The sequence below is a fragment of the Perna viridis genome, chromosome 3 (genome assembly GCF_037379345.1).
Source record: "Perna viridis isolate PV_CMFRI_1.1 ecotype Kerala chromosome 3, ASM3737934v1, whole genome shotgun sequence".
NCBI classification, from domain to species: Eukaryota; Metazoa; Mollusca; class Bivalvia; order Mytilida; family Mytilidae; genus Perna; species Perna viridis.
The window spans coordinates 22580976-22593655 of record NC_142447.1 but is presented as its reverse complement, the minus strand read 5'-3'; the positions used below and the strand labels follow the sequence as shown (position 1 = coordinate 22593655).

The window sequence follows — 12680 nt, the reverse complement described above, 5'->3', positions numbered from 1 at the left end:
AGCACATCACAACCTCAAGACAATGGGTCTTTTAAATGGGGTTGGTGACTTTTGACCATTAACATGTGACATAAAGAAAGCAAAAGGTTTATTACATTGATGACCTGCCTACTTCATTGGTACTAGAACTTATATTGAAATTTTGAATTGTTTTTGGAAAAAGATGTAAATGTGATATCTTTAATAATGCAATAGTGCACTTCTTATAACTGATGAAATTGTCACAGCAAAAATTTAAACATTCTCTCTCAAAAATTCCCAGATAAACTAATTCCATTTTATTTTGTTCTTGTGAAATTCACTGGATATATATATACCGATATCTGGTGTGATGTACATATGTAGGTGGTCAAGGTGTTTAATTTGGTCAGTAGGAGTTGTACTTGTATGACCATTTGATTATTGATGGTGTTTCAGTTATTGAAGTGGCTAACTTGTAAAGCCATGTGTGAAAGTGTTCTGGACAAAAATAATTGAACTATCTCCAGTCAGCTAGGTACCAGTACATGAAGAATTTATCACATTGTTAGTCATGTAAGGCTTTTTCTATTCCTGCTTTTAATTACTATTTCACATTGATGAGTAGACAGTAAAACTGTTACTACATGAAAGTACATGCACTTTGTTTTCTGAGCCGCAAAGTGACAGAGGGACAAAGTAATGGTTTTCTATCTATCTGTCTGTCTGTCTGTCCTTTAACATCTTGTTGTCAATCTCGTCTGGGTGTTTTAATTTTTGGTAAGATGTGTAGTTTGGAAGTGTAAATGTTCATACAATACAGCCATTTTGATTGAACAAAAGTGCCAAGGGTTGACAGGCTTCAACAATTTTCAGCAACTCTTAATTGTAGTATCCTTTGTGGACACTTCATTTCTGAAATAGCTCTGCAGATCATTTTTATATTTGGTAGAATGTATTGTTATAAAGTGTAAACATGCTTACTGTACTTCCATATTGATTCCACCAACTGTGAGATACAATTTTATGGGACTGATAACCATACCATGAATCAGGTTTAAATTTAAAGACTATATGCATCTAAATATGTTGTACATGTTAACTATTCTTTTAATTAATTAAATAGTTTTGAGGCAATAGATTTATTATACCCTTTCTTCAAAGAATATATAATGTAGTTTATTTTCTTCTCCTCCTCTTTCTTCTCATCCAAAAGATATAGTTTTTTTCTGTCATGGAGAAAGCCCACTTCGTAGGTTTTTTGTCTTTTTGCTCCCAATAGATCTAAAATCTGTGGCCTGTGAATTATTACCATAAGGCAGTGTCACATTCCATGATAACTTCATACAATTAACCCTTGATCTTAAAGGCAAATTTATGTTTTTATTGTTTAGAGTCAGGGCTTGCACTAGCCTGATGCTGGGGATTGTCTTCCTGAAAGCAGGGCTATTAAATTATATGATGATAAAAACCTTACAGTCTTTTGTTGTTTTTGTCTCATCTCTAGTAATAGATGTGCTACCAGTGCCTGGTTTTATAAAACACTTTCTAAAATCCTTCCTAAACTCAAATTTTAACCAATCAGATTACTTGAAATTCAAGATTTGAGGAAAATCTCAATTTGATATTTTTTTTATGACGTGTAAGTGGATTTTTTACACACTAGCATATTTACCAACAGCTGGTTTACCCTGATAACTTCATAACCAAAAATGATGAATGGAATGCAAACCCATGTTCACACTAGGTAAAACAAGCTTTCTGGGGGTAAAATGTAACTCGCAGGATGATGTTAAAGTAATGTTTTATCAGTATTTGTACAAAAGATAATTTTGTTCTTATTGCTGTGCAATGATAGTGCTAATAACAGTTCATGACTATGTTGCAAGAAAATTTAAACTCCAGTGGACTTCCTTTGTTTTTGTTGTTATTGAGTAGCATGTGCTGCTGATGTAATGTGATGGGGTGACCTATGTTTTAGTATACTGAAATTGGTTGTATCAGTAATCATATTTTATTATTATGATTGCTTCATACATAGTAAATTGACTGAATGTACACCTTTATCAGCTAAAATCACAAACTTCTCTATAACAGAACTAGAGGCAATAACATTGTCATAATGGCTTTTTACAATCTATGCTCGTATCAATTTTTACATGTTTTCTCATTAAGTACCATCATGATACATTCATATATGGTTTGCATGAAAAATGCGCTTAGAGCCAAGAAATTATCCATGAATAGCCTTTTTTCTAATTTTCCTACTCAACAAGTATTAATACAGTTTCTTGTATCACTGTGCAGTCACTTGTGGTATTGATACAAATTTGTCATTACATACATGTACTCAAGTTTTTAAAGAGATTATTTTACATGAAGGTTCACTCATTTGGAAATAACACCTTTCTTACTTTAACAGTCATATATTGTGTGGGCTATTTAAAAAAATAGATAAGTTATCTGAAATGTGAATATGTGTATTTATTATAATTCTTTACAATAGTGAAGTTTAATTATACTGTATATGGTTTTGAATTGTGTCAATTTGATTTATAGTGAGTACCATATATACATGTACATGTACTTTATTTTCAGATACCGGGTACCTTAAGATTTCCCTGTCAAGTAACTTTGATGATACTGATGATTGGATTTGATGGAGATGTAAACAAGCAGGTTTGGTATTTTGCTCATTTACAATGTACAGTGTAACCTGTTGTAATCTGTCTAGTACAACATTTTGTTTGAATTAGACAGGTTATGAGAATACATGGGTGGAAGAAAATGATATACTGTGAAAAAATTGTATTTGTTGGTACTAATTTTAATGGTTTGGGGAAAATTGTCAGTTCTTCAATTCTCAAATTCATGGTTTGACAAATGAATGGGAAATTTCCATTTTGTCATCCACAGTTAAGTGGAAAGGGACATAGAATAACTAGTGTCTCTGTATCCACCTGGTTTCATTTAGTAGATGCAACTCTTTGGAAACTGCTTAAAGGATTTTGTTCAAATTTTGTTGGATTGTTAGTCAACATATGTAGTTGATCATATTGCTCCACTATTTAATTTGACAAATTTTACAGGAATAATAGAACCTTGTTGAATTTGTACATGGTACACTATAGGAACACATTGCGGACTTACGCACTTAAACTTTTTTGGTAGCAGTAGGGGACATACATGTATGGCTATGCCTTACTCCAGCTTGTTGATGAGAGCAAAATTTCGTAGTTTGCCATACAAACAAAAACCATGAAAATTGGTACCCCACAAACTCTACTTTTACAATATGTGTCTATTTACAGTCAGATTTTATAGTGTACTTGAATAGTCATGTACAGTTGATAAGGCTGGTTTCTTTGTTCTTGCTCCAAAGAAAGGGTTGACTCTTACACTGCAAAATGCCAGAAAGCAATCTATTTATGATGTCATAGTATGGAGTTTGAAAATACTTTAGCTGTATGAGCTTATTGGGATCTTAAACTATTTTTGAGAAGGGAGGTTTGATAGTTTCTGAAGTTTTTGTACATGGATTACATTGCTCCCATTTCAAAATCTCAGGAATCTTGATCTGTGTTTGATAAGACATAGAATACCATTTTGGGGTCATACTGTAACATTATCATAGTCTCTTTATGTGCAAGGATGTGGACAATTTGGAGAATTATAAATGCCATTTCCAATTTCCGCTAGTTCACTTATTGATGAAACCTAGTCATCTGTTACTAACGGTTATCATAGTAATATAGCCTGCACATCATTTCCTTGAACAAAATAAAACAGATACAAAAAAGGACATAATAATGTTGCTAACATCAAGGGTGTCTTTAAGAAAATCAATGTCTTGCCCGTTGGTATAATGGTCTCCTACTTCCTGTTTTTGTGATGAACCTTTTTGGGCGCTGTTTTATAGTCACGAAAATGACAAAAGTTGCTTGGCTGCATTAGTTAAATTAATTTTCTCTTGTAGCACAATAAATTTTAACAGTAAAAGATTTTTAATGTTTATTTGGTACATTAGTGCTCCTACAGTCATGTCTCTGAAGAGGAAGTGGTTTACACTGGAAATGAGATATGTGCCTTATTGCACTGTAAAATCTCATTTTTCACAGAAAACATTTGATTTAAGAGAGGAGATAAACATTTACATCTTAAAGTTGGAAAGTTGGGAAGCAATCATTTGAGTTTTATAGCAGTAGGTTAGAATCAAATACATATATTGTGCATGAAGTGTTCTGGATTTTCCTTTTTTTTTTTTTTTTTTTGGTTGACCATTTCTGTTCTTACATTTCCCATTACTTTGCATCCACCTTTGTGTACTGCTCTCATTATTGTATGTCATTCTGTTTGTCCTTGCTCTATTTTTTCCTTTAGTAGCGCTACCAGAATGTATTTTTCAAACATCTTCAGATTTACTAAGTTAATCGAACCCAGATTGTTTCAAGCATTTTGAGAGTTTATTATGAAAATAATCATGGAGCTTAAACATGGTCACCTCGGTGGCTATTTTTAACATGACTTTACCAATTTAAAAATATCCATAACTAAAATGTAAGAATAATTTTTCTTGTCAATGTTCTATACCAACACAGTATACAATGTTAGAGTTATTGATTTGACAGGCTAGATATAATGATTTTTGCAAAAATTTGCTTGCTTTTATCTTGTAAACCATTAAAGATGTCAGTGACTTGGGAACACATATAACTGTCTGATATTTCTGTCTAATATCAAGTTAGTCTGACAGAAATTTTCAGATACCCTAAAAAGTTTAAAACAGTTTAAAGAGTAAATATACTTTGATGGTCCATATGGCAACAGAATCATAATTATTGATTTCATAGGGTTCTATTCATTTTTAGCTTACCTGGCCAAAGGCCATGTGAGCTATTGCCATCACTTGGGGTCCTTCATCGTTGTCGTTAACAATTTTTCAAAACTCTTTTCCTCTGACACTACTTGTCCAATTGGAACTAAACTTGGTATGAATGTTTCTTGGGGTATCCTGCATAGAACTATTATGGAGGTTTTTGATCCATCAAAAAACATGGCCACCCTTTTAAAAATAGAACGTAGGGGTCAGACAGTACTTTATTGCATATATCTCCAAAACTGATAGGTTTAGCCAAATTTTGACACAGAATTAAAAGTGTTTAGCATGATAAGATCTATCTGTGGTCAAATTTTCACTTTAATCTGTTAAGCCATGTTGAAGTTATTGCCCTTTTTGATGTTTTTTGCTATATTTAATGTTATTTCTTTAAACAATCTTCTCCTCTGACACAGCTTGACCAATTAGAACCAAAATTGGTATGGATGTTCCTTGGAGTATCCTACATTGAACTGATTTGTGGATTTGTGAACCGTTGAAAAACATTACCGCCGTTACTAAAAATAGAACATAGGGTTCTGACAGTAGTTTATCGCAGATATCTCCAAAACCGTTAGGTTTAACCAAACTCTTTCAGTTGCTGAAATGATCCTTATTATAAGGCCTCCTAAAGTCTATAGGGATCAAAGTTGTCAGGTGACTCCTTGTAAGAGTTATTGCCCTTGAAAGATGAAAAATGATGTGTTTTTGTTTTACAGTTTTCAGACAATATTTTGAAAACTATAAAAGATAGAAAGAAATTTTCAATGGCTGAAATGATCCTTTTTGAGTAAAAATTGTTGGACTCCTTGTTAAATTTTTTGCCCTTGAAAGACAAACTTTAACCAGGTGAGCGATTCAGGCTCCCTGAGCCTCTTGTTTCACTAACGTTTTTGGTTGTAGCTAGGACCATATTGTTTATCTGGATATAAGGAATCTCTTAAATCAACCAGAATACACTTAGAGGACACTCCACTTGAAAAATTGAGGGACAAAATGTGATTCACATTTCTGGTAATCTCCATACCCCAAGGTTATGCATAAATATCCATCAGAACACCAAATTAATCATTGGCACCTGGTTTTTTTCCAAAAAATTATCTTTAGTTTATCTTTTATTTTATCCATCTTTTTGTCAAGCATTCCAAAGATTTTAGACTTCACTCCAGTAAATTTGTGCACAACATCCAGGTATAAGTTGAAATTAAGTGTTTGTCCAGTACAACTTTTTTGTCAGACTCAGGTCAAAGTTCATTAAGAAAATTTGACCTTATGAGTAGGCCTACAATTTGTAGTTGTGTAATTTATCATTGTATACATGTACACTGTAGGAGTTATTGCTTTTGAAGAATTTTGCACTATTAAGCATCTTTCCCCTTCAAACACATACAATTTAAACATACTGAAAATAATAATTAAGTTTCACTTTACATTGAAAATAAGATGTGTTCTTTGTTGCACTGCTCAAACTCGTTTTTTCATGGAAAACATTTGATTAAAGAGAATTGATAGACATTAAAGTTTGGAAGTAATATAAAAGATTTACAGCATGGAAATATTAAAATGCTATTTAGTGCAGTCTGCTCTAGAATTATATAGTGATTTAACTGAAGGTTTCAAGTACCAATATAACTAGTGATGAGATTGGTTTGTAATAATTAAATACAGCTTTCAATAAACTTATTTTCTGAAACATACCCTTTTTAGCTCACCTGGCCGAAAGGTCATGTGAGCTTTTGCCATCACTATGTGACCATCGTCGTCGTCCGTTTACTTTTTCAAACATCTTCTCTGAAACTACTCAATAGATTGTAACCAAACTTCGCATTAATGTTCCTTAGGGTATTCTTTAACAGTCCTTGTGTGGGGATTAATGATCTGTTGATGAATGAATGAGTTATGGGTCCTGAATTGGATTTTTTCCTGAATTTTACATTTCCAAATTTGAAAATCTTCTTCTCTAAAACTGCTGAATGGATTGACACCAAACTTTGCATGAATGCCATGTAGAACATGTTTAACAATCTATGTGTGGAGAGTTCTGATCTTTTGAAAATTATGGCTGCCATTACAAAAAATAGACCATGGGGGTCATATTGTAGAATTATGCAAATAACTCAAAAACAGTTCGGTTTAGCTAAAATCTAGTAGGGGTAAAATTGTTCAGCATGATGGGATGGACCTATGCCGAAATTTTCAGAAAGATCTGTTGATGAATGAATAAGTTATGGGTCCTGAAATGGATTTTTCCTAAATTTTACATTTCCAACTTTGAAAATCTTCTCCTCTATAACTACAGAATGGATTGAAACAAAACTTTGCATGAATGTTATGTAGAGCATGTTTAACAATCCTTGTGTGGGGATATTTGTGAAAAATATGGCCACCATTACTAAAAATAGACTATAGGGGTCAAATTGTAGAATTTTGCAAATAACTCCAAAACAATTGAGTAAAGCTAATATCTGGTAGGGGGTAAAATTGATCAGCATGATAGAATGAAGATATATATGCTGGTATTTTCAGAAGGATATATGACGAATGAATGAGTTATTGGTCCTGAAATGGATTTTTTGCCTGAATTTTACATTTCCAACTTTGAAAATCTTCTCCTCTGAAACTACTGGATAGATTGAAACAAAACTTTGCATGAATATTATGTAGAATATGTTAGGCAATCTATGCATGCAAATTTTTGATCTTGTGAAAAACATGGCGACTGTTTCTAAAAATAGACCATAGGTGTCAAATTGAAGAATTATGCAAATAAATCAAAAACAGGTGGGTTTAGCTAAAGTCTGGCAGGGATTATAATTGTTTGACATGATAGGATTACCTATATGTACGTGAATGCCGAAATTTTCAGAAAGATCCGTTGACAAATGAATGAGTTATGGGTCCTGAAATGGATTTTTTTTTTTAAATCCCCCCTTAGACAACTTGTAGGATGGATTGTAACCAAACATTGCATGAATGTGTGTTAGGATATCCTAAAACATGACCATCACTAATAAAAATTGGCAGGTTGTTGATATAACTTGAAAACCAGAGGGTTTAGCCTAATTTTCTAGGGGGAAAATTGATCATGGTGAGTAAGACCTATGCTGAAATTTTCATAAAGATCTGCTGCTCAATGTTGGAGTTATTGCCCTTGAAGAGAAAAGATGACAATTAGAGATTTATTATATAATATGAAAAGAGAGTGGATAACTAAGATGCTCTGTATTGATTAAATGATTCTTGTGTCAATAGTACGGTAGGATCAAGAGTCCAGATTTAGAAAGCTATAAAGACTATTTTTGATTCTGGCTCTCTAGAGCCTATAGAGCCTAGTGTAAGTGTTTCTAATAATCAGGCAAAATGGGAAAAATCAGAAACATGCATGTCAAACCCCACCAATCTGACAATGTAATATCACTCATGGATACTTCCTCTATTTGAAAAGACCATTATTTGATCTCTGCATCACTGGCTTTGAGCAGAAATTTTTCAATAAATCTTAGAAAAATGAGGTTTTTAACAAGTTATCTGCCCTTGAAATGTTTATTTTCAGTGCATTTCAATGAAATTGTAACTCAATGGTCCAGCACAATATCGAAAATCTTGTCTGTTTTCATTGATTCTTATGGTACAAATAGTGAATTTTACACTATCAAAATGATGGGTTTTTTTTCATACCATCTTTCACCCACTGCCTGAATCTTACAGAGACTGACACTTAATATTGGTTTGATAGAGTTGTTAGGTTTAACTAGGTTTTAGACAGAGAGTTCTACTATATATGGGCATTGTATACCTGTACATGTACAAGTGACGACCTAGAATGACCTACCAATCTAGTCAATGGGAATGACATGGAATGACCCACCAATTAAGTCAATGGGATACCTGTACGCATATTAGGGGATGACCCAGAATGATGTACCAATCAAGACAAGTCAATTGATACCTGAAAAGGTATAGAGGATGACCCAGAATGACCTGCCAATCAAGTCAATTGATACCTGAAAAGGTATAGGGGATGGCCCAGAATGACCTACCAATCCAGTCAATGAGATACCTGACAATGTAATTATTGTATGTTTACTATAAGTTGTTCTCTCTTGTATAAAAAAAAATGCTTTTGTAAGTTATCAGTTGATAAAAAGTTTCATTGTTTTCTTCTTTCTGGTATAGAATATTAAATGTATTACATAAAGCAGTGTTCCCATGAACCAATTGACCGTCAGTCCATTATTTTGTTAATGTCAAGCCTTGAAAGTAAGTGTGTGCTTCCATATGAAAAGATTGGATATGGTAAATATATCAAAAAGACAACAACCCCACTGGGATGAAAAATGTCAGCTCAAGGCCTCCCATAGGTCTTCCATGAACAACAAGGAAACCCACACACCACTGGACAGGCTGCAGCTGGCCCAAAAACAACATTATACACAGGTACAGTGAAATATTTGCCTCTACATGTATATACTCCAGTGACATAAGTAAACTGAAAGTGATAACGAAAAAAGACATACAGAGGCCAGACTTCGGACAAGTGCAAAAAGTGTTGGCGAGGTTGAAGTAAAAGTCTTTTATTAGTACCCTACCGGCAACTTTGGCCAAAGGAGATTTTAGGTTTGTACCCTGTCCATGCCTCTGTCAATTCCACAAATCAGTTTTCCAACTTTTTTCATCATGCTTGCAGGTATACAATTGATATTTCATACATTGCTTAACCATGACAAGTTAATGATCTATTTAGGTCTAACCACTTTTAACATTTCCATTATTTTACATGTTAAAAAAGTAATTTTCAAAGTTTCACTGTGAATTCCTAGGACAAATGACATCTTAAAGTTGCATGCCATTGCAAAGCTTGGAAAATACAGCTTTCAAAATCATTATACTAATGGTATGATGATGGTAGAAATTCTTCACAAAATTTACTTGAATAAATAATATTACAAATCCACATTTTCACCTGTTCAGCTAACAGACAGCATGGAGGCAAATTACTCATATATGTAAACAGTATTCATTCACTTTTGTAGTAAATTACAAATGTGATTTTAAAGTACACATTTTCATCTTTGTTGTGACTTCTTTTGATCAGAATACAAACAAATAATGCATTTACAATGCATAGATCTCGGTTCAGTGTATTTTTGGTTCTACATAGGGGGTGGCCATTTGACCTGGAATTAGATAGTGAGACTTTAACATTTTATGATTTTACTTATAGTTTCCCTTTTTTACAATGTACTTTTTACGAAAGCTTGTGATATTGCAAGTCTAATAAGACCAAAACTATCAAAATCAGACATGGGACTACAAAGAAATGGCAATTTTTGTATCGTGCCCCTCTGTGATATTTTCCCTAGATTACTTAAAATGACAATTTTAGGTAGCTTGTCATACCAATTTGATATCTATGATAATTCAAGAAGTTGTAGTAGTTTTTATCATTAATCATAATGAAAAAAGGACGATTTCAACAATTAATATCAAGCATATTTCATCACTTTGTGATTCTTAGTCTGTGCTGAATGACCATTTGAATACTTTGAATATCCCAGGCAGTGGCATTAGGTATTTCAGGGATGATGTCAAATTATGAGTCAGTTTTACTTATAAAAATCTTGTTGCTATATTGTTTTTTTTTTTACAATATCTTGCACAATGCACCTCTAAAACAATAACCTGATTACCAATATCACTACACTGGTAATGGAAATAATGATCAGGAAAGGCAATTTTCATCAAATTATGTATATCTCTGAAATATTTATGCTATACATGTAAGTTAGCTTATGGTCTCACTAACCACTTCTAAGATTTTCGTTACTTTACATGTTAAAATAGTAATTATCAAAGTTTCACTGTGAATTCCCAGGACAAATGACACCTTAAAGTTGCATACAATTACGAAGCTAGGAAAATTGACTTGAATAAATAATACTGAAAATCCACATTTTTACCTTTTCTGCTAACTAACAGCATGGAGGCAAATTACTCACACATGTAAACAATATTCATACACTTTTGTAGTAAATTAGAAATATGATTTTAAAGTACATCATCGTTATTTTACCCCTTGCTATCACTAGGGGTAAAACAGTGCAACATGAATGGCTAGCCTGTGGTAAAACAATTATAAAACGGAGTTTTCATGATTTATTTCTTTATCGAACAAAAACAATTAATTGTGATAAAAATTAAGAGTAGTTACAAACTTGAATGGTGTGTCCATAATTTTTCCACTTGTTCAGGGTTCAACTTTTGTGGTTTCAACAAGCTGCATTCTCTGAAGCATTTATTCTTATCTTACCATAATATAGCTGTTCTCCTATCTATAGTTTTGTACTACAAGGTGAGATATTTAACTAGTCTTCCAGAGTACAGTAAACATATGATTAAGCAACCATCTCGAGGGATACCCATTTGTGAGGTAGCAGAACACATTGTGTTAATACTTCCTGGTGATATTAGAACAGAAGTTGGCTTTCTTTAAAGCTATAAAAAGTTCTGTCTCAGCAGCATCCAATTATGATATCCCATGTGGAATCTTTTAAGAGTTCTCTGTCAAGAACAATCATTTTGATATGAAATAAAAAAATGTTTAAAGGTCATAACTTGCTAGAAAATCATGTTTGAACTTCCTTTGTCCATTATTCCTTCTTGTGGAATCAGGTAAAAAAAGAGATAAAAAATAGACTTGTAAAGTTGGTATTTTTAGGTAAACGTTGGAAAGAAGAGTATATGTCTGCCAACAGATGATGTAGCCAGTAAAATGCATGAAATGAAAGAGAAAGAATTAAACCTTTTTTGTAAACAAATTATTATATTTTTGAACAGAAAATGATTTCAGACAACTCAGTTTTGAATGTTCCTCACAAGATTTTGTCACAAAATGTTCAAAATGTTTAGGTTGGTCATGAGATCAACTTTTGTAGTTAAGCATGTCTTATTTCTTATACATACAAAACTATGAATTATGTGATAGAATATATGCTACATTGTACAAGTTTACAATTGTTACATCTCTATTCTCAATGTGAGGACAGAATAAAATTTTATGCTGCAGTTTAAAAGATTTCTTGTTGTTTGTTTATGTTTGGAACATGATTCAGCAACATATAAGATCACATTTCGTTCTACAGAGAAAAGAGTTTTACTAGAAATTTAGCCTTTTGTTAGACTCATTGTTGTTTGTGAAGACTGAATTATCTCAAATATCTATCAGCATGTTTATTTTTGATACCATTGGGATAAGTTGTGAAGGGATTTAGTTACATTACCTTCCTTCTGTCTGTAACAACCTGGTGAATAATCTGAATGAATGTCTTTGAATGAAATTAGTACAAATACACACAGATATATATATATATCCTTGCCATGAAAATTTAGAGCTCTATTGATTTTAAAGGTCAGAAGTCAAGATATTTATATACAAATTTTATACCCCACCACACAAAGTGTATGATACTCTCCAAGAAAATTTTAGTCAGTCCATCTGTCTTTTCCCTAACATTTTCTAGATGATATCTTGAGAAGGAATCAATGATTTTTTTTTTAACTAATACAGGTTAAGATTAGTTTTTTTACCAAAATCTGAAATGTAGTCCTCGTAATCAATTCATGCAAAACTCTTCTTCTCAGATACTACTGGTTTTTATGATATTTATTTACATACTGATGTATTCTGCTATTTTTAATGTTATTTCTTGAGAAAACTTTCTCCTCTGACACTAATAGACCAATTAGAACCAAACTTGGTTTGAATGTTCCTTAGGGTATTCTGTATTTTCACATATATTTCCTAAACTGTTAGGTTTAGTCAAATTCTGCAAAATCCTGAGAAAGG

The 12680-nt window shown here is 32.6% G+C and overlaps 1 protein-coding gene across 8 annotated transcripts in view; it reads left to right on the top strand.

Annotated features, from left to right (window-relative positions):
- Positions 1-12680, top strand: part of LOC148621464 (complexin-like) — an 87813-nt gene that overhangs the window by 4766 nt on the left and 70367 nt on the right. For 7 of the 8 annotated variants that reach the window (XM_088575894.1, XM_088575909.1, XM_088575903.1 and 4 more), the window contains exon 2: positions 2557-2637. The gene's annotated coding sequence lies outside the window, so the exon portion shown is untranslated. Of the gene's footprint in view, positions 1-2501; positions 2517-2556; positions 2638-12680 lie in introns of those variants that run through there. The other variant, XM_088575893.1, reaches the window with a different exon arrangement.